Genomic DNA, 25,443 nt, shown 5'->3' on the forward strand with positions numbered 1-25,443 from the left:
CAGACTCTTTGAAACATATCTAAATCCTATGACAGGGGCTCTTCAAAAGAGAGAGAAAGAGGATAGAGTGGCAGAGGTACTCCAGGATGAAAACCATGCATTGAAGATAAGAACACATCTTTTTTTTCTTCTCTAAACATTTTTAGTTTTTGGAAATTATCCTTGTTGATTAATTTATATTCAGTTTATTCATTTTAAGTTGTATGGGACTCCATTATGTCAGTTCATAATAATTAATTAATCTACCTCCATCAGTAAATAATAAAGATGAGGCCTATTTTCAGCTACAATAAACAAGACTGCAAAGAGCCAAAGTATATACCTAAGTGGGGACTTGCTAATATGCACATCTTCAACTTTGTTTACCAAAGAGATGGTTTCAATTAATAGTCTCACCAATAACGTATGAGAACTCCCTTCTCTCTACATTCTTAGATTTGTTATTGCTTCCTTCTTTCTAAATACTGTTTTATTCTATATTTCTTACTAATTTATGAAATATATATTTAAGTGTGTGTGTCCACTTAATCCTTTACTGGTTATATTTACTAAAAATGCCTTCTCCCAGTGGTGTGGGTTGCTAAATACAGATATTTTTAATAATGATACTTTTAAATTTATTTATTTTTGTCATTTTTGAAACATTTAAGAAATCCTTCCACACTCTAGTGTCATGAAGACATTTTTCTATGTTTTCTTCTAAAAGTTTTATAACTTAATTTTGCACACTTTATCCATCTGGAAAATATTACTTTATAGAGAGATTTTAAAAAATATATGGATAGTGGGACCTCCCTGGTGGTCCAGTGGTTAAGACTTCGCCTTCCAATGCAGGGGGTATGGGTTTGATCCCTGGTGGGGGTGCTAAGATCCCACATGCCTCATGGCTAAAAAACCAAAACATAGAAACAGAAGCAATATTGTAACACATTCTATAAAGACTTTTAAAATGGTCCACATCAAAAAAATAACTTAAAAACAAAAATATACGGATAGTCACTTTTCCTAGCACTAATTAGTGAATTACTTGACTCTTTTGTAAATTTAATTTATACCTTTGGTTCCCACTCTCAGCATACAGTATTTCACCCCACATATAACATAAGTTAGATATACCCTTTTTTTTCTCACCTATGTCAAGATATTGAAAAGGAATTGGAAAACCAAAAGTAAAGTATATTTGGAAAAAACTTTCAATGGAGCTAATTTTCCTCTGTGTGCTGTGAGTCCCTGTCTCCTGTGGAGAAGGGGAAGGTACTCAGACATCAACTGAAGCCTAGTGATAGTAGCATCAGGTAAGCACTGAGAGAGATTTATAACTGACCCCACCAATTTGGAGGACATAGTGGACTTGTGTATGACTCCCACTTGCGAAATCTAAAATACAAGAGGCTGCCTGAGGTAACCCGTAACATTGAAAGGGAGGATTCAGTAAGGAAGGAGGTATACTTTCTAATGACATTAGACCTAAGGGCCAGGTTTCAACAGACCAGACATGGTTTGTTAAAGACAGCACTGCCATAAATGTCTTAGAAATAGCCCCCAAACCAGTTGGAGGGGAGATGAGACTTCCTCTGAAAGGAAACTATGCATAAGAGGGCACTAAAGACCACATGCAACACTTCAAAAAAGAAAAAGGTAGTCCTTATTCCCCTACCATATAGAGAATTCGATAACAGCTTGGAATAATACTAGTCAAGAAGAAATTTTCTGTTCTATCTGCCTCACCCATCCTGTCCTGTCTACGTGAATCTTAGACATGTCAGAAACCGTGGTTAGCAATATGGGAGAGAAGAGATATAAGTTAGGGAACTAGAGAAGGAGTGAAGCATGGCTACTTTCCCACTGAAGATAGCCTTCCCAAACTGGGTCCAAACTGGAGGTGAGAACAAAGTTAAAAAATGAAAACGTTTTAAAAATATTACAATGAACAGCCGAATACCCATCACTCAGATTCAGCACTTGACTTCCAAGGTTGCCCTGAGGGTCGACATTCAATCAGATGATGAGGAAAGAGAGAGGGGAGAATGGATTTGGTTGGTTTTTATAGGCTTGTATTAGTTTTGCACACTTTTAGTTGGTCAGAAAACTCATTCACGTGGCACTACCTAGAGGCAAGGAAGGTTGGGAAATGTAATTCCTAGATGGTTACTTCAACTTAGGCTATGAAATAGGAGTCTGAATGTGTGGTATTCAGCTGGATGTCTCACATTTATTTTGTTTTCTTAACAGATCACATGCATCTGAAATTTGTGTGTGTATGTGTGTGTGTATAATGTGAGTGAATAATCTAGAAATTCAAAGTCTTGATTATTTTCCTGGATTGAAAATAAACCTACAGACATAATTCATGGATTCCTGTGACATCTAGACTTTTATCTTATATATATATTTTAAATTGGACTCCTTCCCTGTGGTTGTTGGTGACATTCTATGTAGTATAGCCAGAAGTCTCCACTAGAGCAATGTGGGATATTATTAAGAATGTAGAAAATAATGTCCAGTATATCATCAACTGGAAATAAGATCTCCAATTATTTTGATATCCACAAAAGCATAGCTATATACATATGCAAGATCACTTAGAAAACCAAAGATTATAAATTAGTTTTAAAATACTCAAAATCAAACAAAACCCAGGAAAGTAAAGTCAGCAGCCCAGATCTTTTGGTTCTAAGTGTTGTGTTTTATCTATGTTCCTCTTCAAGCTTCTATCCTGATTTCATCCAGTGGCATTAAAATATTGTTTAGAAGAGTTTTTCATTTGGGGAAATGAAATCAAAATATTTACCTGCCAACATTCAAGTCATTTTTTCTCTCAACATCTGCCCCTCTTCTCAAAAACCTTGCTACTCAACTTGATAAAAGATTCCTATCACTATGCACTATGTCTATTGATTCAAAAAGTAAATTAACTTGGAAACTATTGCTTTTTTTCTTTATTCCACTCCTAGGAAGAGGTTGTTCTGTTGAGGGGCCATTAACTTCTCTTTAACTAGATTACAGTGTCAGAGGGTAAACCTTTGGGGTTAAGAAGATAAAGTAATTTGCTTCTGAGCTGAGTCATGTCAGGTTCCATCTTAGTTCTTTATATGTGGGGAGGTTGCATTAAGTCATGGACCACAAGAGAATAGGTTCATCCTGTATCCACCCACTCAGGCATACTGAGATACATGTTAGAAAGAGAGTAAAGCCTATCCGAAAGGAGAAAAATTAAGCCTCCCTAATCTCAGCCTGTGGGGTCATCAGAGTTCTGCACTCTAGTCAATCTCATTGCAACTTAGGCTCCATATTAGAGCTTAAGGACAAAGCCCCAGGAAATAGTAAAGCATTCCTTCACATAGTTTTGTTATCCATTCATATTAGTGCTCTATTCAAACTTTTGGTAACAGGTAGCCAGTAAAAACTTGGATACCTACTACTTCTCTTTGGCAACCTAAAAGACACATAACTAACACTCGATATCTTTTGGTGGAACAAATGAGAATATCCATTAAATAAAAGGCAAAATGTTGAGATGTAAAGTACCAAAATAAAAACAAAATTTTATTGTTTTTTTCTGTGACTCTAAACTTTGGGAGCTAAGCCACAGTCTTCTTTGGTCTGGATCCAAAGTAGATCTTCTGAACAAGACCTAAGTAGGGAAAAGCTCCTTTTCCTATTGCAATATTTGATAATCCTTTTCTAATTCAGTGACTTTTTGACATTTTTACAACCCCCTCACCACTTTGAACACTATCAGAGAGACAAGTAAACCTGAACCTCCAGTTTAACCAATAGCTTCTTAGAGATATTTGCTTGGAGAGTATTTTTAGCTTCTGAGCTCTCATCATTTTATTATATTCAATTTTATACCTTTAGTTTTGATTGGGTGACTCCTACAGGTGCAGCATAGCAAGAAAATAAAGTTAAAATGAGATAAACTATATACAGTAAACAAGAAAAAAGGTAAAGGTAAAATCTTCCAAGAAAAAAAAAGAATTCTAAGTTATCACTAGGTAGTTTTTTTAATAAATAAGGAAATAAAAGAAAAAAAAAGAGTTCTGGAGACTCACTTTATCTTAAAGTGGCTTTGATTTCAGGACACTGCTACTTGAGTTTTGAGTCAGAAAATGCTGAATAAATCCATCCTTTCCACACAAAAACAGTTCTTATATTCATTTTCACTTTATTGTATTATTCAGGGCAGGCTATCTGATAAAACAATTTCCACATCTCAGTGGACTAGTAAAATAGAATTTTATTTTTCACTCCCTCAAAATCAAATAGGATGGAGGAGAAGGGTGGGTGCTCTGCTCCACAGAGTCTCTCAGGAACACAGGCTCCTCCTATTGTGTGCCCCACTGTTCCTAGGGCCTTCGAGGCCTCAACTGAATCCTCTGTCTTTGGATGGCAGATAAGCAAAGAGACAAGCACATGTGGAGGGTCATACTGAAGGCTTTTATTAGCCAGGCCTGGATGTGGTACACGTGACTTTCACTCATATCCCAAGGATCAGACTTCATTAACTGAAGAGGAGGCTAGCAAAGGTAGTTTTATTATGATCCCAGGAGGAGAAAAAATGGGTTTTTATGAACACATACTCTTTGCCACTCTTCTGCTTATTGTGGTTTAGGTGTTCATATTCATTTCCAGTATCATGGAAAATACACTTCAAAATTATCAGGACCCCTGTATAGAGATCTTTTACTTTCAGATTGATGTATTTATGCCAGGATCTTTTTGTCTTGTTTTTCCCCTCTATCTCCAGCCAAGTTCTAAGGGACTCACTTATTACTAAATCTTGATAATAGGATAGATTTGGGGGGACCCAGTTTCCTGAATATGAGTTCTAGCACAGTTCTTTTCTGAAGTTCATCTGTAAAGATAAGGAGAAATGGGAATCACTAGTATATAAAAGTTGTACTATCTCCTTGCACTGAGGTGAAAAAAAAATGCATTTATCAGAAATTCAATTGCTAAGAAGGAAACAACACAGTGACTCTGCTATCAGAATTGCTAATAGACTAAGGGATAACTACAAGCAGCAGGTAAGAAGGCTGGCAACAGAAAACTGAGTTTCCATTGTATAAGAAAACTATCAGAAACTTAGGGGCAAGGAAATCCACTTGTAAGAGGTTTTGATTTTGCAGTTAAAACATGAGCTGTGGGAAATAGTAAAAGAAAGGAAGGAAGACATTCAAACTCAGCATACGTTAGTTTTAGACACAGTCAAGGAGAAATGGATCAAATTAAGAAGCACGTTGAAGTGTTAAAATCTCAACTGGCCTTTTCAAAAGGGTGTTGAGAGACACCAAAGTAAAAAAGAAATGGATTTCTAGAGTCAGTATAGTCAGATTTCATTCTGTAGACAATAAACTGAAGATGCAAGGAGTCTTTCGACTGCAACTGGATAGAGAAGGTTTCGGAAGGTACGTTTGGGGAAGAGTATATATAAATACTTGCACTGGGCCCAAAGGTACAGGTTTGGAAAGCAAAAGGAATTCCATCTCTAGTTCATAAGTCTATTTCTCTAGCAGGGACAAATGTGAACTCAGGAAGAAATCTTTCCTGGGAGGGAGCATCCAAGGTCTAAGGAATTCAGGAGTTGGGGGCTGCTGATGCAGCTATTGTTACATACTAACATAAATGCCAGCAAATGGCTAAGGAATATGGTGTTTCTTCTAAGAATGGAAAATTTGAGAGAGAGAAACAAGAATTTGGGGAAGTAGGAAATGTAAGGCCATAAACTATACCAGTCTTTGTTTTAAGTCTGAAATTCTCAGCTCACAAGAGAGTGGAAATTCCGGCCCTAGTCAGAGACCGCACTCAGTTAAAACTTGGGATTCCAAGAACTCTGGTCTAAAGGGGAAATATGAATTAAGATCAATGGACTAAATAAAAAGGAGAAAAGGTAGCAACAAAAAAGAGAAGTCTTTGAGTATTACTTATATATATATTTAAGAAGATAAGGATATTTTAATAAACCTCTCCTAATTTATGTATGCAGGGCAGGGGTTTTTTGTCGTTGTTATTATTTTCTTCTTTTGTTCCATTGTTCACCTCAGAATATAAGAGGTAGAGTGTTACAATGAGCTCTAAGTGAGAGATTTCTCACATGTGAGGGTTAAATTCACAGACACTAGACTCAGGAACTTGATAGAAACTCTGGAGAAGCTAAATAATCCAAGAAAGTTTTCTTTCTTAAAATTTTTTATTTTTCCTTTTCAGTTCTACCAGTTATTACAAAGTCTTTGAAGTTATCTTTTATTTGTAATAGAATGTAGTTCTGTCTTGTAACATCTTTTGCGTTTTAGAGACATTGCTTTTGCTTGGAAAATGCTTTTATTTGTGGGAATTTGCTTGGATTTTAGGGGCTTCCAATGCCACATGGGTCCTGAGTATTTGTGGAGAAAGTGTGGGACTGGTGCTATAATGTTCCTATGTGTCTTGTGGTTCCTCTGGAACTTTACAAGAACATAGGAAAGTTTTCTAATTGGAAGACATCCATGTCTGGACATTTACTACATCCAGTGGGAGAATGTAGGCCTTCATCAGGGCGTTACTAATGAAGAAGAAATCCTAGTTCTCTGCCAAGACATCTAAGTGAGCTCTCCTTTGACTGAACCTCAGTAAAATAAGAAGAAAATGCAAGAGAGAAAATGCTTTTAGACATAAGCTAGGACTTTAATTTATCTGTAAAAAGGGAGACAAGATTTCATTTCAGCTATCAAATTTCCCTGTGGTAAAAATAGGTTTATATAATAACATGAAGGGTTAATATTGTTAAAATGTACAAATTTGGTTGCAAAATTGGGGGATTTTAAATTGGTGGCTTTGTGTTATTTGGGCTTTGCTATTAGCTGACACACCTTGTATAAGCTTGCCTGGTGAATAGGTAGGAGAAGGGGAAATAGAAACTTGGATAATTTATTCTAATATAGAATATGCTCTTGGGGTGTCACTCAATTAATTCCTGTACTGACCCATATTAGAGGTTTTGGGGGACAATATCTAAAGGGATTTTCATGATGGCCTAAGGGGATGGGCTGCCAGTCTAACTGGTCCCTGCCAGACTATAAACTTTGTGGAAATAAAAATTAGAAAATTTTAATTACATTGACATACATTAGTTGCAAAAATGTGGGTTAAATCATATTTATGGACACATGTACTTGAATACAAACACTCTGTTGAAATTTTCTTTTTCAGCAAGACAGGAAATTGAAGGAACAAGAATATATACATCTTACAACCACAGGAATACAAATGAAGATGCTAGCCAGATGGAAAATTGCTTTTTGAAAGATGATATTGTGCATGATTTGTTTCTTGTCAATGTTAAGAGATCTTTTCTGTATTTATCAATAATTACTACAACAAAATAAGACTTTCTGAGAAGTATGAATGTCTGACTGCATGTTTTAAATGTAAGAGTTTAAACACTTAATTTTGTCAAGCATATCTGATGAGAAGTTATATTTCCTGACTTAAAATTATATTTGTATTAAAATTTAAATTTCCTCTCTGACTTTGTAAAGTGATCTTGCTAATCTTGTTTTTATTAATTCATTATTATTTATTATGTGGTGAAATCTCTTTTTAGACTGAGACAATTTTGTTCTTCTGCAGCAGTCTTGTTTTTTTAAACTCCTCTCTGATTTGACTCCAGCACAATATGAAGTCTAATTTATTCAGTCGCTCCCTGAGAGCAGGACCCACATCTGTTTTGCCCTCGTCACTGCATTCGCATTGCCCAAATTAGTTGCCCAGACTTCCCAACAGTGTGACTGCATGTGACTTGTTAAAAATAATGGAGCCACATGAAGGTGTAAGAAGGTGTTTTCTGATAATCCACTGATCTTTTTCCTCTCCTAAGTGTTTCAACAATGTCTCTAGCTAACCACTGGAACTAAGCTGGTAAGACGAGTAAAAAGCAAGAATCAAAAGTAGAGGAAAGTTGAGCTCTACAGCCTGCTCAGGCTCCCCTCTGTACCCCATTGTCACTGTTTCCCTAAAAATGAGTTAGGATACACAGTCGACCATAGTACCTGGGCCATGAGATTCTGTATCTTTGTAGAATCTCCTTTCCTTCCACAAAGCTGGAAGAATAAGAATGCCAAGTTTTCCTATCCTGAAAGAGCCTGGGTTAGTGACATGAGCACTCGTTGGCAGGGGAAGGTAAATACTCTCCTCTTCAGTCAAATGGCAAATGATTTCTAGTTGGCTTATGTTTATTTCTATCATGTATTTAGCTCTGGACTTGTCTTTGTCATAGAGACAAGGTCCCTTACCATTTTTATTGGAGGTCATTTAGGCTTACGTCTAGTATAGGCAATAGGAAACATCCAAAAAGGTCATCTCAACTCACCAAACAGTGTAGTACAAGGCAAAAACCTTACAGTAATAATATGCAAGGCTACCTAAAATGCCACTTCTATCAAAAGTTCAAAATTAACCACATCTTCCCTTGAAGCATACTGACAAGCTTGCATCTCTATATCATATTTATTTTGTTCAATACACTCTTATATCCTAACTATATTAGACACTGTTCTCATACCTTTACAAATACTAATGCATTTAATTCTAAATTATTTGATATTATTACTCCCACTTTAAAGATAATGCATTTGAAGTTCAGAGACATCAAGTCATTTGTTCAAGCTCACAAAGCTAATAACTGGTAGATCATGTGACTTCAGCACCTGTTCTCTTAACCGCTAAACTCTGCTCCTCACACTTATTATGTCTAGTTGTAGTATCTATACTCATGCAATTTTCCCTGAATTTCCTGATTTTTTTCCAAAGAAAACTGTCAAGTGATACATCTCTCCCCTCCTTTCTCAGAAATTCTGGGTTTGACTAAAATACAGGAAATTATTCTATTATTATTAGTTATGTTGATTTTTCATTTAATGGAATAATAATAGAAGGAATAACAACCAAACTATATTGAGACTTACTATATCTTAGGCCTAATATTCTAATATCTAAGATTACTATATTCTTATATATTACAGATACACAGAATAAAAAGGGTTCTGGACCTAATTCCACTTTGAGGGGGGTGGTTTCCCCAAACCAACCAATAAACAATTCTTAAACACTAGCTGGGTGTCCTACAATTCAACTCAATTCTGACACTATCTACATGGAGAGAGCATCAGGTCTCACAGGTTAAGGGTGAAACCAAGCAGGACCCTGCAGGGCCCTCCCAGGTACAAGACTCTCCATGTCCCCACTTCTCATCTGTAGAAAAAGCTTTAGTATCCTAGGGCTTTCTCAAACTGGTAATGACTAGAGACATGAAAAAATGCAGAAACAAAGGAAAAGCAATTAAGCAAGAAAAGTAATAATAGCTTGAACAATAGAGTCACAGACTCCTAGTTCCTCCTAAAGGGATATAGATAATAACATGATTCATATCCTTGAGTTGTTTTACAGAAACCAGGACTCCCACTAAACAAAAACTGCTAACCACAAGCACATAGATGCCAGACTGGTAGGAACCAGATTGATGATTAAGATTCCCAAAACATCACCTTGTTACCTCACCACCAACCAATCAGAAGAATGTCCATGTGCTGATCACGTACCCGGTGACACTTGCCCCTGATGTTGCCTTTAAAAACCCTTGCATGTAAGTCATCAGGGAGTTTGGATCTCCTGAGCATTAGCTGTCCAGTCTCCTTGCTTGGCAATGGCAAATAAATGCTGTACTTTCCTTCACTACAACCTGATGACAGTAGATTGGTTTTGCTGCACTTCAGGCAAGTGAACTCAAGTTCAGTTTTGGTAACAAGGGCTCATTCCTACAAGAATGTCCCCCCTTTCCTACCCAACTTCAGAGGTCAGTCACAAGTCCAGGTTGTTATCTGTAATTCTGACAGACTGCTATAAATCAGAGGTCCCCATGACCACTTTCTTGATTTTGATTAACTTCCTAGAGCAGGTCACAGAACTCACAGAAAGATTTTACTTACTAGAGCACCAGTTTCTTATAAAAGGATATAACTCAGGAACAGCCAGATGGAAATGATGCATAGGACAAAGTATGGGAAAATGGTGCTGAGCTTCCAAGCCCTCTTGGAGCATGCCACTCACCTCAAATCTCCAGATATTCACCAACCCAGGAGCTCTCCAGAACCCCTCCTGTTGGGTTTTTATGGAGGCTTCGTTACACAGCATGATTGATCAAATCACTGGCCATTGCTGATTGACTCAATCTCTAGCCCTTCTCCCCTCCCTTGAGGTCAGGGGGGGGAGGGATTGAAAGTTTCAACACTCTAATCACACATTACTAATCACACATTAGTTCTCCTGGCAACCAGCTCCTGTCTTTAGGGGAGTTCCAAAAATCACCTTATCAACCTAATGAAAGACACCTTCATTGTTCTTACCACTTAGGAAATTCCAAGTGTTTTAGGAACTGCATGTCAGAAATGGGGATGAAAACCAAACATATATTTCACACACTGTATTTTGTAATTCTCACAATAACCCTATAATATTAATATTAATACTCCATTTTAGTGGCAAGATTTGAACCTAGCTCAGGCTCTATGCTATATATATATGGTGACCAATATGCTATAAGGCCTCATATAAAACAAACATTAAGCAGGCAGTCTACATTTATGCATTGATAAGTCCTCAGCATATGAAACTTGGAGATGTGCATTGCTCTGCAACTCAGGTCTCATACTTTTCTGACATTCCAGAACCCCACTGAATACACCTACTCTATCATTAACCAAAATTTCAGAAAGAGAGACCTGATTGCGGTTTGTTAGGATTGCAGCCTGGGAGACACAGATTCAAGAAGCACTTGAATTGTGTTCCACCAGACTACAAAATAAGGGAAGCTTATAAAGGCAAAAACACCTACAAGGTTATGTAAATTGTTAGTCAAGAATTAGGATTGGAGCTGGCAAGATTGCTTGTTAAGCAAGGATTGGTTGGCCTCTAAAATAGTTACATAGTTGCAAAGGGTAGAGGAAACTTTGAAACTACAGGATGCAGCTAGCAGATATTGTTTTGAAAACTGGCTGGTGGTATTCTTGAGTTTGATACAGTTCAGAAAAAATTCAAGTTCTCAGTGATGCAGGAATGTGTCTGAAACCACATCCACAATGGCCACCCAGCTCCATTTTGGATGCCTGAACCATAGTTACTCCGTTTTGATTTTTAAATGATCTTAAATATGTCATCACCACCCTCTACAAGATGCTGCCCCCTCTCCTGGCACCAGATGCTCTCCTGTGTATCTGCCTTGGTATCTGCTACAGAGGCCTCCTTCCAGATACTAGCTGTGGGCTATGCTAACCTCACAGGCTGCTTAGGTATATCTTTTAATCCACAGGTCTACATCAAAACACTTCTCTCAATTTCAAAGGAAGTAAAACAAGGGATATTAATTCATTTGGAAATAATTTTTCATCTTTCTCTACTCATTCTCTTTTCTTCACTGGACAAAGAATAATGTGCTCAAGTATTGAACTAAATTTACCCCAACTGTCTCCAAATTTAATTTTTAGAAAAGAGTCCTCAAAAGCATCTCTCTTCTCTTTAGCTTTATTATAGGAAGTCAGTATAGTCTAGTGGCTAGGACCTGGAATCTGGAATCAGAAATTTGGGGTTCACCACTGACCTTGGACACACTAACGAGCCCCTGAGAAAGCCTCATTTCTCTCATGTAAAAAAATGGAGATAACGGGTAACAATACCACTCTCCTCATTGAATTGTTGTGAAAATGAGACCATCCCATTGAAGCGTTTAGCATGTTGCTTGGCTTAGGCTAAGTAGTGACTAGCAATTAGCTGTTGTCTTTGCAGTAGCCATTTTACATTGCATTAGAGTCAGTCATCCTGTTCATATGCACACTAAAATTACCTGGGGAGGTTTAACAACTACTGATGCTTGGGTCCAACTACCAGGGATTCTGATTTAGTTTATTTGGGGTAGTCCTGGGCAACTAGGTTATCAGAAATGTTTTTTCACACAAGCCCCAATGTACCATTTTGTACGTGGTAGAGGCATGCCTTATGAATAAACCTTAAATAACATACTAAGCTTACTTTAAAATTCTAGCAGTGGAATCCAAGCACTCAGCTATCTTTACCTGAGTATTGGAAGGTGGTTATTTTTTAACAAATGACTAGCTTTCAGAGAGATAAACAAAGAAAAGCAAGGTGGTGAGAGGGACCTGTCTAAATTATTATATCACCCAAACACACCAAATCAATCAGTCAGGTGATATATCCTTCAGCAGGACCACATTCATAGCTAATGGATAAGGATTCTGAAGTATCCTAAAATGTTACTCCTGGATATGTTATTACTTAGAATAGTCATGGGTCATGGGTAGTTAGGCGGAAGGTCTGGAATTCTAGTGTTATAAAACTCGGTTTCTCATTTGAGTCCCCACTTGCCTGTAAAATCCTGAGTAAGTTGCTAATCTTCCTTCAGGCTCAGATTCTTCATTTGCAAAAGCAGATGAATACCTATTTCACATGGTTCCTGAAATTATCAAAAGAGACATTCAGTGTTAATCATTTTTTCCATTGACAAAGGTTATACATATTAAATCTTTTTTTCACTGTAGTTATATTCTCTGGCCCTCTAGTCTTCCACCAGTCCCTCTTCTTCTCCATAATTAGCTGTTTATGCCACTATTAAGGATATTTTCCTATTAATGTAGATGCATCCCTGACTTCTGACTCCCCAAAGGTCAGGAACTGGCCTTAGTTCTGTATTCCAGGAACCTAGCTCATTATCTGATACATAAAAGATGTTTAATAAATACTTGATGAAAGAATATATGGAAATCAAGAAGCCAGAATTATGAGCAAATAAATTTTTACCAAGGTCAATTCAGTGGGAGAAAATTGTCAGACTATGAAAAGCTATGTAGGGAGAAGCAACTCCAAGCCTCAATTTAACTTCCCTGATGTTTAACATTGACTATTGTTTTGAAGGTAAGATTTTAGGAGCTGTCATATTAGACTTTCAATTCGTTCAAGTCTCATTTATTAGGTGTGATAAAACTCAGGATTTAAGACCGTAGATAATTAACCAAGTGTGCTTTCAATTTCAATCCCCGTTACCTACAAATATTTGAACTAGCATATAATGTTTATTTTGAGCTATCACTGCTATTCCTGGACCTTTGTAACTCAATGAGCTTCATTTCCTTCCATCTTAACCAAAGGAGAAGCACTGACTCTCATCAGAGGAGCGGCATTTCAGGTCAAACATTCCATAACTGGAATTAGAGTTAACGTAAATTCATTCTTATGTGACTTGCATTCCCCCAGTAAACATTTATCATCTACTGCCTCTGACCTTGAACCACTACATGCCACACTGAGGCCAAATTATTGCATTAGTTTTTTTATACTTGAAATAAGTAGAATTTCCATCTCTGGCTTTATTTCCCACTCCTTGATATCATAATATTATCCAAGTTAGCTTTATAATGATGAAGAATTGAATTATATGGTACAGATGAACTTATTCGCAAAGCAGAAATAGAGTCACAGATGTGGAGAACAAACTTATGGTTACCAAGGTGGGGAAGGAGGGGTGGGATGAACTGGGAGACTGGGATTGACATATATACACTACTATGTATAAATCTGATAACAAATGAGAACCTACTGTATGGCACAGAGAACTCTACTCAATGCTATGTGGTGACATAAATGGGAAGGAAATCTAAAAAAAGTGGATGTATGTATACGTATAACTGATTCACTTTGCTGTACAGCAGAAACTAACACAACATTGTAAAGCAACTATACTCCAATAAAAATTAATATAAAAAAGAATTGAATTATAACCCTAGGCTCAACATAACTTAGCTTTGCTTTTTCAGTTATATCCTAGATCAGTTGTTGAACTCTGTGTCTTCAGATCATCTGGAGGTCTTATTAAAATGCAGATTCTGATTCAGTAAGTCTTTGATGGGGTCTGAGATTTTGAATTTCTAACATGCTCCTAGATAATGTTGTTGATGCTGGTCTAGGGACCACATTTTCAGTAGTAACGTTCTAGATAATTTCAATTCACTATAATTGTTTGAACTTGTTTCTCTGCATTCCTTGATTCTTTAGCCTCTTATTACAGTCATTCACTTATCCCCTAGACTCAAGAAGTTTTCTCAGGTGTAGACCTTGGGCCATGTAGTCAACTACAGCTTGTATTGTTTGTCTCAGCTCCACAGTTAGCACCTGGAGTACCCACACCTATCAGCCTTGTAAAAACCTACCTGCAAATAGAGTCCCCCAAAATAGGGACAAGAAGTAGACATTCAGCAACAGTGAATGCTGAGACAGATCACTTAGAGTCCCAGATTCTCTATGTGTTTCCTTTGAAGCAAGAGATAATTTTTACAAACATTCTCTGAATCCTTGAAAAAATGTGCATTGTGTTTTCAAACTAATGAATTATATTATTCAAATTATAATGTATGTTTTGCTTTTAAACATATTTATATATTCAAAATTTTCATGTCAATAACTTTGTTTTCAGTCATTTTTTAATTTAACACTTTAATATTTTTATATTTTGATATTTGAAACTTAAGAAAATGAGCCACTTGATACTGTGTTCATCTGTTGTGGGTATTGGAATTATTATGATTCCAATTATTATGATTGTATGAAGGGGTGATCTCCCTGAAAGGCTATTATCAGAGTCAGTTATCTTTGGAACAGGCAGTTCCTAAGATAAGGGACCAGGAAGATAACAGGAAATGATGAATTATCAAGGCAGAATATAGAAAAGAGGCATAACTCCTAGCAGATACCTCTCTAAGTCTTGATTTCTTTAATTGGGACTTCTAATATAAATATGCTTTAATATTTTGTTCTATGACTTAACAACTTACATGTTACTTGATATATTCCCTTTTATCATTACTTCCAGTTTCATCTTTAATAAGTCCTTATTTAAAAACTTTAGCTTGGTTTCAGATGTACAATGAGGAACAATGAGGAAACTGTAAAGCAATAGAGGCTTGAAGCTTGGAGGAGGGAATACAGATTTGGGAGACTTCAAGGTCAGAGATTCTAGTTGTGACCCCAGACTTCAAAAGCAGGTACAAGGATAAGGAAGCTGGCAAGCATAGTATCTCACCCAATGACTTGGTTGGTGACAGATGCACATAAGGAATCTAGTGAAGACTCATAGGACATCCATCATTCTTAACCCTAACACCGCAGGTAGCATGTGTGCTACCCAAGAACTTATGTCTCTCCAGCCCCTCCCACATATACATAGAAAAGGGAGAGGGAAAAGGGCAGAACTGATTCAACTTGTGGTCATGACTAAGAATCTCAAAGAGGCTGACTTGACTTGAAAGAGACTTTCAAACTAGAAGAGAGAGAGCTATGGGGGCAGTTTAATTTTTTCTTTCATGACTATGCAACAATAGACGATGAGGTGGATGACAGCAGTTACAGAAATAAGGTTTTCTTTGTATCCACATCTGAAACATAGTATGTATATCCCAATACTGCTCATCTACTTTGATCACAATTAATATTAAAAACTCTTGCATTTGTTTTGATATGTTTATCACCAACAAATACCATGTTGCAAAATTGCTTTTCTGTCCTCAACTGAAACTGTGAGCAGCATTTAACACATATGATGACTTCTCCTGCTTAGAGTAACACTCTCCTCTCTTGGCTTTCATGATACTACCTTCCTCTGGTTGTTCCTTCTCAGTCCCTTTACTGAATAATACTGGTTGTCAAATCTGAAACTACTTCTTCTCTTACCCTGCTTATCTTCAAGATTAGAGGTTCTCAACTCTAAACGCATATTTTAATCACCTGAGGAGGTTTAACAACTAATGACCCCTGGGTCCAACCTCCAGAAAGTCTGATTTATTTGATTTTGGGGTATCTGGCCAAATAGATTAAAAACTGTCAGGTTACTGTAATGTGAAACCAATAATTAGAAGCACTTTACTAGACGTTTCTCCTATTGATAAATATAAATTTCTATATTAGCTCCAGAATTCTTTCCTGAAATCAAGATTCAACCAACTGCCAGGATTCTGATGATAGTATGGCAGCTTATATTGGACTGTTTCCTGCCAATAACAATTATAAACTCTGGACAAAGAAACATATCTATGTCTATTTCTACGTCTCTTCATATCAACTGAGAGCAGGCAGAAACTGGAGCTGATATTACACTTTCCAGATTGGAAACACACTGGGTGAGATCCACATTTAACTGGCTTTTCCCATGATAGCACTCTCCAGTCTGCCCTGTGCACAGGAGATACAGTTCAAGCAGAAAACAGAAGTCTGAGGTCAAAGTTTGGGGCTGCTAGAAACTGACGAGGATAGGTAAGTGCATGAAAGGATGAAACCACAGAAGGCGTGGTCCCCAAATCTGTGTGTGAACTCTTCCAAAATTCAGCTGCACATGTGTAGAGTGAGATTCTAATGAACTTAGTAGAAAACAACAGTTGGAAAGCTAAAACACTGAACAGGAATTTTAGTAGCTGCCTGGTATTAGGGAGGTGCAGTTTGGAATTTGAGTTCTGCCTAATTAGAGGAATTAAATCCAGGTTTGTAACTGATACTTCAGAAGGGCCACAACTTATAGTAAGTAGTAAAGACCATTCCCAGGACTAAAGTCTATGCCCTGAACTGAGTGAAAAATTCAATTACAATCACTCTAACAAAACTAAAAACAAAACCTTAGGATCAAGTTGGTCCACCAGTAGCTTAATTGCTTGCTAAATTAAAATTAACATTTTCCAGAGGAAAGTTACAGAATCCAAAGTCTCTGCAAAATATTATTCAATGTAAAATAAAATTACTAGAAATGTAAAGAGGCAGGAAACTGACATCTATATTCAAAAGAAAAATCAGCCAATAAAAGTGGACACAGACATAGCAGATATTGGAATTAGCAAACAATAAGTTTAAAATGACTACTATAGATATATTAAAGAGTTAATGAGAAAAATGGATATGATGAGTAAAGATACATTTCAGAAAATATATGGAAACTAAAATTGAAACAAATGGCTACCCAAGAACTGAAAACTACAATATCTGAAATTAAAATAAGAAGTGCTTTCAGAAGAAATGTATCAGTGAAACTGAAGATAGGTAAATAGAAATTTCCAAGCTCAGACGCAGATTATTTTTAAATGGAAAAAAAAAAAATGAACAGAGCTTCAGTGGCTTGTCAAGTAATATCAAGAAGTCTAACATTGGAATGGGAGTCCCAGAAAAGGAGAAGAGACATAATGGAGCAGAACAAACACTTGAAGAGATAAGTTGACTATTTCCCAAATGTGATGAAAACCCACAATCAATTGACCCAGGAAACTCGGCCAGCTCCACGTAGGAAATATGGAAGAGCCAACTAATCATTTCACATTTGGGTTACTCGTAGATCTTAAGACTAGCAAGTTCAGAATGACCTCTTGATATTTCTTTGATACTCCCCACTCTTCAAACCTGTTTGCTCATTTCCCAATATTTCTCATTTGAGTAAATAGTATCACACTTACCCTGTTGCTCAAAATGAGATTCTGGGAGTCATCTATATTGGTTTCCCAGGGCTGCTCTAACAAATTACCACAAACATGGTGGCTTTAAAAAAACACAGATTAATTTTCTTATCATTCTAGAAGTCAGAAGTCCAAAATGGATTTCGCTGGGCCACAGTCAAGGTGTCAGCAGGGCTGCATTTCCTCCAGAGGCTTTAGGGAGAATTTGTTTCCTTGCCTTTTCCAGCTTCTAAACGCTGCCTTTATTCTCTGGCTTGTGACCCATCCTCCATCTTTAACGCCAGTGTATAGCATCTTCTCCCTGACTCTTCCTCCCCGTGCTTTGGTCACATGGTTTCCTTCTCTGCCCTATCAAATCTCCTTCTGATAAGGACACATATGATTCCATTTAGGACCCATCCAGGTAATTCAGGCTAATCCTCTCCATCTCAAGATGCTAAACTTAATCACACCTGCACTCTCTTTTGTCAAATGAAGTTATATTCACAGGTTCCAAGGATTAGAACCTGAATATGTTTGGGGCCTGTTATTCAGCCTACCACATCATCTCTTATTGCTCTTCTCTTACCCCAATTTTTAATTTTTTCATGAACAATTCTTTTTCATTTTATTTGAAAATACATCTTGAATCCACCCACTTCACCTCCAATGCCACCCCTCTAATCCAAACTACCACTAATTATCATCCAAAGAAGGTCCCCTCTGGCTGAAACACACTTCCTTCAGATCTCCTTACTATTATCTCCTTCTCATACTTTAGACTGTAACTCATATATTCACTTTTAAGAAGGCTTTGATAACAATATCTAAAGAATACCTAATTCTACCCTTTAACTCCTTTTAAGACCTTGATGCATTTCAAAATCAACATATTGATTTGTTTCCTCCATCAATTAGGTTCAATCAGGAAAACAGAAACCTTTTGGGAGCTTTGAACGAAGGAATTGGTTACCCTAGCACTGGAAAGTTGGAAGAGCAAAAATGAGTAGGAGTCCTGGAAGAGTAAAGTAGGGGAAGGAATGTTGTCCAGAAATTAATACCTGCGAAACCAGATACCTCCCCAAAGGTTAGAGGACAAAAGGGAAGAAGTGTTACCAGAATCGAAGAGCATCTGGGGATGCTGTACCACTGATAGAAGTAACAGAGAGGAGAAAAGAGCATCTTGCCTCCTCATTTTCTATTTCTCTACAGAACACTAATGCAAGTTTCCTACATTGCCAAGAAAGTACATTTTGTGGGCCATATATCCTGAATGAATTGGGAACTGTTTAAATGTAGTCTGGCAATAATAGTGGGTAAACACTGATTGTTCAAAAGCTCTTAATCCCCAACAGTAAGTATTTTGGGAAAATCTCCTTTTAAAAGCATCAGATGTTCTCTGTTTTTTACTAAATGAATCTATCTACAACAATTGACCCTGCTGTCCAAAAAGCTGTTTTAGAGTTACATTTCCTGAGAACTTTAAAAACAAGTGTGGAGGTTTAAACAGCATGAGTACATACTTGGGGGAATTTATCTTGTTTCCCAAGAAACAAAAATTACAAATGGCAAAATAACTTTGTAATACTGTAGGAAGAGATCAAAATGTATTCTTTCCCACCACCGGAAGCCATGCTCATTATAGCAGGAGCCCTGTGTATGATCTCCATTGGGATCTTGGCCTTTAGAACAAGATGTTAAATAATTAGCATTACCATAGCAATGGGAGCTGAAAATAAGCTGCCTTAACAGATCTACTTCCTGCACAAAGAAAGCAGCTAGCACAAGTAGAGGGCAGGGACTTGTAAAGTCAACATTTATGGAACACCTACTATTCCATAAATAGTAGTGCCAGGAATTTTAAAAAATGTATTTATTTATTTGAAAGAACATAGGATTAAGAATTAGAACACCTGTGCCTAGATCCCAACTCTGCCTTATTAAAATGATGTGATATTGAGAAATATATTTAGCCTCTCAACTTCAGTTTTCTTAGGCATAAAATAAGAGTAAAAATAACAATGTCATAAAGAAATTGTGAAGATGGCCTAAGGAAACGTGAAGTTGTTTGTAAAGTTGTTATATAAATATTTCTGTTGAAGACTATAAATTGCTACATAAATATTTCTGTATTTATGATTGTAAGTATATAAGACATACTTAAGAAATGCCAACCACTTTAGACATTTGTTTGCAAAAACAAGATGGCAGTTGTTAGAAATTAAGATGGAATTTTGAAGGTGTTTATGAAAATGTAGGAATGCCTGAATCCTGTTCTGCAAATCATAACTCATCCCTGAAAATTCTATAGGGAGATATCATCCCTGAAAATTCTATAGGGAGATAGACACAGGGAACAAAGCCAATGGGAAACAAATATTAGTTCATTATTATTGGGTAAGTACCTAATTACTCCTAATGCAAAGTGTTGGCAAAGCTGAGTTAGAGGTCTGCAGCTTTTTGCCTGCAACCAGCCTAAATTCAAATTTTGGAGTATTACCACCTAATGACCAACCACATGGTACAAGGGACCCGACACACTGACCAGGACCCTCAGGAGGTTCTGTGGAAAAAATTAGAGGTAACAGAGTTCCTCCCAAGAGCACCATGAAAGAGAAAAAGTGAAAGAGAAAAAATATAATGTGGATTCCTGATATTTTTGGCACAGTATTCTTGCCCATTAGCAAATATGGATGAATCTATGGCCTAGAATTTGATGAATAAGATTAGCAGTTTCTTCTTCATGGGAAGGTGAAGGAGCTAGGATTGATGTGGAGAGAAAGAAACTCAAGTCTCACTGAGGCCTCTGAATAAATTCAGGGAATGATTCCACACTGATGCACCCCAAAGAGGAAACTAGGTTAGCCAGTGTGCCTTCATCATTTTATTGCCTCTCAACTACAAATCTACTCTTTATTGCCTGATCTGTGGAATGAAGTTGGGCTCTTTATTTCTTCTTTAATATAAGGGACAATGCTAAGGTTTGTCAATAGAGAGTCCTGGGGAGATAATCAATGGTGGAGGAAGGGGGTCTTTTTTCTGGTTTCAGAGAACTCCACTAATAGGCTCCTGCAGTGTGTGTAGCTTCTTCAGTGCCTGATTCCTTCACTGCACACAACTCCAGTCCCGGCTCCTGCAGCATTGTGGTTTCTCCAGCAACAGGAATCTTCAGCCCAGATGTCTCCTCCAACACCAGCTCCCACAGTGCACGGTGGCGAGCAGCACCTATGACCAACAGCTTCCTCCAGCACCCTCTCTGGTGGTTTGGCAGTGGAATGCCTCTGGCAAGATAATTCCCTGTGCATAATTTTCTCAGCACTGTAGAGTACGGACTTCCAGTGGCTTCCACAGGTGCATCGCCACAGTTACTTTTCTGCCATCCAGTGGGTCATGGCCATGCCCTCTTCAACAAGATCTGGATCTCAGCCATGGGGGGAGGGGTGGAAGGGGGGCTCAATATATTGGATGCTGTGTCATACCCCTGCGTGGTAGTAACTACTCCTTATATCTACCTTTCCTATGTTCTTTAGAGTTCTCTTTATTTCTTTATTAGCTCCTCCCTTGTTACTCAAATCTCCTGTTATTGTTAATATTCTTTTTATTAAACTTGTACAAATCGCTGTGTAGTTTCTGTCTCCTGATTGGAACCTGACTGATGCAGCCAGGTTGGTGTAGGCTAGGCACTGCTCTAGAGAAAGGAGGGAACTTCTATTTACTGAGCACTTGCTCTACACTAGAACCTGTGCTGGGTGTTTCATCATTATCTCATCTGATCGTCACAGCAGTTCTTTGTTGCAGGATACTGTTATCGGCACCATTTTACAAGTAAGGACACTGAGCCTCATTAAAATAAGTGACTTAAGGTACCCCAGCTATTAAATGGCAGAGTCTTGGAATTAAGCTCATTTATCTGGGTTAAAGCCTATGGAACTCATAAAGCTAGGAATTTTCCAAAATTCACTTGATATGTTCTTTAGCTTTACTTCCCTAGTTAGCACTACATAATATCCTAGATACTTATTTATGGAATAATGCCCTTTCTACTTCTCTCTGAAATGGAAGTTAGATTCCTTAGTGACGAGATGAAACTTGTCTTTATTAGAGTTTAAGCACTCTTTGCCACCAACATTTACCACCTCTCTTGGTGTGTCTGTAAGGACCCATTAAGAACAGCACGGATTGTGCTATCAATACCTAACCTTCAGAGCTACCGCTATTGTTTCCTTTCTTGACTGATCTTTTTTTTTTTTTTTTGCGGTATGCGGGCCTCTCACTGTTGGGGCCTCTCCCGTTGCGGAGCACAGGCTCCGGACGCGCAGGCTCAGTGGCCATGGCTCACGGGCCCAGCCGCTCTGCGGCATGTGGGATCTTCCCAGACCGGGGCACGAACCCGTGTCCCCTACATCGGCAGGCGGACTCTCAACCACTGCGCCACCAGGGAAGCCCTCTTGACTGATCTTTTAACTCCAATTGATTTTTTCAAAATTTTCAGTTTCCACTTGATTCTGTTTTCTTGCACTCCTATCTTCCTTTACAACATCACAAACTTTATTTTATTTGCTTTGGCTCAGTGGGTGATTTCTCAGATGAAATAACTTGTTTTCTTTCTCTGATTCTAAAATCATCAGAGGAACCTAGTAGCATGAAAGGGAACTGTGCAATGTATTTTGAGGATCACAAATTACTCACTGGAAAGAAAATGATGGATATGTTTTTCTATTCTCTGCATGTATTATACCAAGACGATAGTTTTTCTCAAGACCAAGTTCAAATGTTTTCTCCTATAAACCCCATGCACTTTTCCCAGGGATGAGCCTAGAGGAGGTATGAGGCCCAATTCTGGCCAAAGAGATGTGAGGAAAGTGAGCTATGAGATACCTGGAAAGATTATCCTCCCTGGAAAAAAAAAAAAAAAAAAAAGGCACACTAGAAGAAGACCCCTTTGCCGTTTTCTTCCTTCTAGCTCTAGACAGTTATGTGAGAACACAATATTTGGAAACTCTGTGCGAGCCTGTTGAATGAATGAATGAATGAATGTTGTTTTGAGATACCACATTGGTCAATTGGTTGTAGGCAGTCAAAAGAAGATTCAGTCCCAGAACAATCCTTTGGTATTCTCTCTGGAAGAAATCCATGAGAACTAGATTGAGATGGAATTTAAGTTAAATAAATGCAAAAAAGACTGAGAGAGATTAGTCACTTGTGTTATATTCCATATAAACAGCCAAATGTGGTCTTAGATAAATTACAGAAAACTGTGGCTTTTTGTTTCTTTCTCACCAATACTTATTTAATTAAAAAAATTAATATTCAGGGTGTCTGCATTTTAGTGCTCTCTAACTCTCTTTTTATTGCCATCAGAAAGCTTTAAAAATTGGAAGAGGACAGGAGGCAGTTTTCAGGGCAGAGAAAGATGCTAAAACAAAATCGCATTTCTGAAACTGTCAGAGCTAAAAGTATTTGAGAAATAAAAAGATACAAATTCAAAGGTCAAGAGGTGTTTTAAAAATTTAATTCCACCTGTTTCTTTTCCCAATTTTTGAGTCATTTAGAACTAATAGTTGATAAAGTCATAGAAAACAAAGAAATCTTAAAAGATCTCATATGTCTCATCTGTGGGGGCTTTAGTTCAAACTAGTTAGTGATTACACCAACTCCAGGACTCTGAGTATGGTTTCTTTCCACCACCCCACTATGGCTACATGAGTAAACTCAAACAAAACAGCCCCACGAAATGTTAATTTACATTTTGTTCCTATTTCAATATAAAATTACACAGTATCAGTTTCCTCAAGGTATTGAGCCAAAGAGCGTTCCATTCTGCCCAGTCATTACTCTGTTTCCAATTCTGTCATTTTTTCTGTCCAAAACCTCATGCATTTTGCAGATGCTCCTTGTAGATCCACATTCCATGGAAGAGGAACTGGACAGCTCTCAGTCACAGTTAGGTGGCTTATTTGTGAATACACAGCAATAGCCAGGAAGAGAAGCAAGAGCGAACTCTCACCTTTGCCACCTTTATCTGTATTTGTAGCTGTGCATGAGCATGAGTCTTATTCAGTAATTCCAAAGCCACGAGGTTAGGTTAGCATACATAAAAGCACTGCAATTATCTTAAACTTTCCATATGCAGACCTTTATGGACTCCTATGTCTTAAAATACATTCTTTATTGATTTTGCTATAATAATTTACAGCTCCAGGATAATCAAATTGGTGGATAACTTGCAGTAGCCATAGATATATGCAACAAGATACAAGCACAGAAATGCACTTGCGTTAATAATATCAATCTCAGAGTTCCTAAAGCAGATATGCCTTTTCTTGGCAAATATCTGCAGAGACAACATTTATTCCAAATGCCAACTCCAAGACCACTAGGATCCCTAGGAAGTGAGGTTGAGAGTAATGTAGAGCTATTGCCATCTAGTGGTTCACAATAGAAACATCAGGCTCCTTTCCTCAGGTCTAACAGAAATAGAAAATTTTTTATAAAGGTAAATATTTTGCAATTTTATTTCACTGCTCTGTGTATACGTGGTTGGATTAAAACATTTTTGAAAGAACTCATGGATGCTTATTATTATCTGAGGACAATTCAAACCTCTAGCCATACTGGAATTTTCATTCATCAAACACATTGTTAGAAGCCGAGATTTGAGTTTAAAACTAGGGTTATAGAAATGTGCCATCCTCAGAGTCCCTATTTCAAGCTGTCGTTCAAAAGCTATAGCCAGATATTCTGGATTTCATGTGTGTGACCCAGGGGCATTCTTGCATATTTTTTGGCTCTCTCTCCCTCTTTCTTTATACATGTGTGTACGTATGTGTGTGTGTATACATATATGTAATATAGTACTAGGTATTATGCACACTACAAACCATTTAACAAAACACACATTATACAAAGAATACAATCAAGTGAATACACATATTTAAATATTTAAATTATATGTATTAAACAAGAATCTGTATTCACTGGCTAACTAAATTATTAATAACACTGAGCATTGTGATATGATGGGAGTATACTTCATTAATTAAATAAAATTTGGGTTTAATGCCTTATGTTGCAGAAATTAAAGGTCTAGTTGTGTTTATTTTATTTTGATACTTGGTTTTGATGACCATCAAAACATTGCTGCAAAGTATTTCTCAAAAGATCTGTGGATCCAACAGGAGGTGCATCATTGGCTACACTTTCTAAATCACGGTATTAATTTCTGAGTTTCATTCAAAAAATTTCTTGTTCACTTGCATTGTAAATATTTAATAAGTTCTCCCTTTTCCTGATGTCAAAATCGGATTCTTTTTGGAATGAATCAGAAGGGATTTTATTTTAATATTTTCATCAAATGGTTTTTAAAAAACCACTGAAACTCTTATTTGGAAGATCTTAAAATAGGTTAGAGAGTTCTGATTCAATTTTTATTAAGTGGAAGATATGAGTTTATGTCTGAGACATATCATTTTTGACAACAGTAATATAAACACTTCCAAACATCCATTTTTCAACATTCTTTTCCCATACCAGAATTAAAAATAAAAGAAAACAAAGCAAAAACAATCACTTTCTCACTCGTTTTTAGAATGTCACCTCTACCTTGAAAGAAGACAGTAAGTGTCTTTATCTTTTTTGAGGATCTCTGTTAGGTGGCATTCCATCGACAGCTACTTGTCATCACAAAAAAAGTCAGCAAATTTGGAACACTGGTAATTTAGTGAAAGAAAACTGTTACTCATTTAGGTTCTTTGCCAAAAGATAATAAGGGAACTATGTTGCACAAAAAACAAAAATAAAAACAACACATAAAACAGATTTATACGGTCACACCTTATGTCATTATAATTTAAGCATTATACAAAGTCTACTCTTCATGATATCAAATTCATAAACACACATAGACAAGCATATGTGAGCCACACTAGGGTGCAGT

General features: G+C 37.1%; 1 pseudogene; it reads right to left on the reverse strand.

Annotated features, from left to right (window-relative positions):
• The window catches only part of LOC101328381 (olfactory receptor 13C3-like), a 341,867-nt pseudogene that overhangs the window by 193,319 nt on the left and 123,105 nt on the right, over positions 1-25,443 (reverse strand).

Source organism: Tursiops truncatus, chromosome 6 (assembly GCF_011762595.2).
Source record: "Tursiops truncatus isolate mTurTru1 chromosome 6, mTurTru1.mat.Y, whole genome shotgun sequence".
Lineage (NCBI taxonomy): Eukaryota > Metazoa > Chordata > Mammalia > Artiodactyla > Delphinidae > Tursiops > Tursiops truncatus.